The sequence below is a fragment of the Paramisgurnus dabryanus genome, chromosome 10 (genome assembly GCF_030506205.2).
Source record: "Paramisgurnus dabryanus chromosome 10, PD_genome_1.1, whole genome shotgun sequence".
Lineage (NCBI taxonomy): Eukaryota > Metazoa > Chordata > Actinopteri > Cypriniformes > Cobitidae > Paramisgurnus > Paramisgurnus dabryanus.
The window spans coordinates 27156008-27159929 of NC_133346.1; the positions used below are offsets into that span (position 1 = coordinate 27156008).

A 3922-nucleotide genomic window follows, 5' to 3' on the forward strand; every position below is an offset into this window, starting at 1 on the left:
CCTGGCTCATCAGGTGAGTGCAATTAAAGACATAGAACAGAAACTCAGCAGGCTTTATCTTTACAGTGTAGAAACAGACCACATTCCCAAAGTTGCTAGTACCAATCCCTAGAGCTGAACATAGAGACTACCATATTTTCCGGACTATATGTCACACAAAAGTTTAAGTTGCACTCAGCAAAAAACACATTGTTGCAAGGGAAAAACATATACTGTATAACTTGCTTTGGTTTATAAGTCGCATTTATATTTCAAGGCACATTTAATGAACACATTTCTGGTAAACAAAGGCATGGTTATAAACTTATGCTTTGTCTACTTACAATTTAGACGTGTATATGAAGATATCTCAAAAAAACACCCCAAAATAAGATAAGATAGTACCAACTTTGCTATGCCTCATTTTATAAATACAAAAACTATTTGTACTACTGTCGAAGTTTGGTACGATTCTGGGAATTATTAGTGGGGTAATGTACAGGGCATGTTTGGATCCATTAGCGCATGCATTTAGTCCATCAGCTGATAGCGCTTTCTCGACCAATGTTTTAACATATAAGGATATAAGCTGATGAGGGGTTGTTTGGAACGATGTCAAGTTGCAAAAAAATCTAGGGTTAACTAACTCCGAACCATCACTTTAAATGTATTACTGACATTTCTTATGCAAAATGTATATTTTATGAACCAAAAGCAGATTGAGCTTCCAGATTTGGGGATTTTATTTAAAAAAGAACATACTGTCATAAAAAAATACCACCCCCACAAAAAAAATCTTTATGAAATAGAAGAATCAATAACTTACCAGATCCCCTCTTTTTTTTAGGATCTTTGAATAAAGAAAGTTTCCGGACGATGTCCGCTCTGCACATTCCTCGCATGGCAGACCTATAAGATCACAACTGACATAAGCATTACGGAAGCATTGATGTTTTGTAATCAACATTTTTTGATCACTTCAGAATGCAGTATATCAATAAGATGATAAGGAAAAGGAAACAAGATTTTATACAGATACCTCACTTTTACATGTACAGGCAATTATAACACTAGGAATACCTTGATCTCTGATCTCTGTCTCGCTTTTTTTGCAAGACAAGCACAGCAAAGGGCCAAGACGTTCCAAATACTTACGTGTCTTTTGACAACTTTTTCTCCCTTTCTTTTTTGGGACAACTTCTGTGTTTTTGGTGTCCTTGACTGCAACAAGTTATGATGGACAACAGTATTTATAGGTTATTTTCTACATTTATTTTTCATGGTTCTAAAGTGGGCCTAAACCCAATGTGAATGAATGCCTACCATGCTCTGCGTGCTGAACCAAATCACCACTGAATGTTGTTTGTGCCATGTCTTCACACTCAGCAACATCCATTGTGGATTCTGTCACTGCAGCATCTGGTCCAGCAGAATCCTCACACACAGTTTCATTTTCCTCAACACATGGGTTAAGGGTGAGCACCACAGTGTCAGATTCATTTTTCTCCACACATGGGGTAAGGGTGAGCACCACAGTGTCAGATTCTAAAGGACCTTATAACAAAATAAGAGTGTCATATAATGTTCTACCCATTACATAATAACAACATTTTTCATAGGTGGACATTACAAAAAGAGTTCACAGATACAGGCAATGTGATCATGTCTCATAAGAGCATAGTTGCAGAAAATGGATCTCCACATTAACTCTCAGAATAATTACCCTAGAGCTCAGGAAAATATTGAGACCTGCATTTTCTTTTTAAGAGTAAATGTATGGTCACAAGCCATCAAACAATGCTGAGCTGGTTGAATATTTGCACTAGGAATGGCATAAAATCACCCAATATCAATGTCAAACACTGGTGGAGAGCATGCCAAAATACTGTGATGCTTGTTGAGAAATGGAATTCAATTCAAATGTTCAAACAGTTTAGAATGGTATACTAGATGAGAGTGTTATGCATTTAGGACCATGAGGCCTATTTGATTTTCTGCAGGGTCATTTAAGACACTGAGGGTCAGATGTACTTACATTTGCGAGCGCAACGTTATTTTCACCTTGAAGAAGATGCAGAAAGCACTTTTATTGAGACCGCACCTTGCTTCATATTTACGTAGGTTTCAGGTGTTTGTGTAGTCTGCGCCTGTCTCCGCCCACTACATTGTACATTGCGCCCTTTAAACAATTGAATGGGCCTCTTTCTCTCTCTATCGGTCCGGTCAAAAGGGTGAAAAAAAGATTTAGCGATATGATCTGCTTGTTTATGAGTAGGCATCGAATTTAAATATTATACATGGACGGAATTCCACACCGTCAAACATGAATGCCATCTGGACCGAAATAACAAATGATGTTGTAATATCCTCGACCCCCAAATAGGTGGAAAAGGTGAAAAAAGATGGCAGGACCTTAAACTTTATGAAGAAAAAGTTGGCTTTAACAGACGATGCAGGTCCATCAGTACACAAATTCAATGTACCACAATTTAAGAGGTTGTGCATTAACGCTGGTGTCAGGACTCTGCCTTGAAGTCTTGTTATATTTGTATTTTGTCATGGTGGCAGAGTTCTGGCAGTCCCTGGCATTGTGTGGAGGTTCATGCCTTGTTTTTGTGTTTGGCATGTGCCTCCGGTGTCTTGTCCTGTGACCCCGCCCCCTCGTTCTCCTGCTTATTAGTAATCATTGGTTTTCTCCCATCACCTGTTCCCGCTCGTTATCTTGTTTGCTTTCTTCTATTTAATGTCAGTGTATCTTTAGTTCTGTGCAGGATCATTGTGTTGTGACATCGTGTTTCGTGTTCGTTCGAGTCGTGCTATCGAGTCAAGTCTTAGTGTTATCTGTCAGTTTCATGTCTTCATGTTGTGTACCCCCTTGTGGGTCTTTGTTTTGTTAGTGTAAGAAATAAAGTGTTTTCTGTTTTTCCCCGACACCGTCTGCATTTGGGTTCATCTGTCCTGCTAACCCTCACAGAATGATCCTGCCAACACTGAACCCAGCGACGGTGCCGGGGTCTGTCACATCGCCACCAGTCACGGTCCTGCAGCCTATTGCAGTGCGTCCAGCTTCTTGCTGGTTGACGGAGGGGGAATGCGCAGCACTCTCCAGTGCACTTTGGGGAGCCATCGCCAGGCCGGAGGCCGCGCATTCCGTGCAGCCTCAGCCGGAGCCCGCGCTTTCCGCGCAGCCACAGCCGGAGCCCGCGCTTTCCGCGCAGCCACAGCCGGAGCCCGCGCATTCCGCGCAGCCTCAGCCGGAGCCCGCGCTTTCCGCGCAGCCACAGCCGGAGCCCGCGCTTTCCGCGCAGCCACAGCCGGAGCCCGCGCTTTCCGCGCAGCCACAGGCGGAGCCCGCGCTTTCCGCGCAGCCACAGGCGGAGCCCGCGCTTTCCGCGCAGCCACAGGCGGAGCCCGCGCTTTCCGCGCAGCCACAGGCGGAGCCCGCGCTTTCCGCGCAGCCACAGGCGGAGCCCGCGCTTTCCGCGCAGCCACAGGCAGAGCCGCCGACAGAGCACGCGCCGCCGATCCGTCCCGCGCATCCCGCGCGGTCGACTCACCCCACGCAGCCAGCGAAGTCTAAGTCTGCGCAGTCCCAGCTGCGTCCTCGCCCCAAACCCCCATGGACTGTCCTGTTTTAGTATCTTGTGTACCCCCTTGTGGGTCTTTGTTTTGTTAGTGTAAGAAATAAAGTGTTTTCTGTTTTTCCCCGACACCGTCTGCATTTGGGTTCATCTGTCCTGCTAACCCTCACAGCTGGTTGCTGTGGAATGCATGGAATGAATCGATAGCTGAGTAAAATTCACCCACCCGGCCATTGCTGATATTAAAAAGCTACCGGGATTATTGCAACACTTAAAATGTTAATTTATACTCGTCCACACATGGTTTTGTATTTTCCAATTAAAATGTCTAACATGCTAATGAAACGTAACTATAATATATG

General features: G+C 44.2%; 1 long non-coding RNA gene across 1 annotated transcript; it reads right to left on the reverse strand.

Annotated features, from left to right (window-relative positions):
- Window positions 1–801: 801 nt before the first annotated feature.
- On the reverse strand, window positions 802–1530 carry LOC135718502 (uncharacterized). The gene is made up of 3 exons (XR_010520858.1): window positions 1303–1530; window positions 1135–1200; window positions 802–888 (listed from the first exon to the last, which is right to left on the reverse strand). It is a non-coding gene; the product is annotated as an uncharacterized lncRNA (long non-coding RNA).
- Window positions 1531–3922: the final 2392 nt, after the last annotated feature.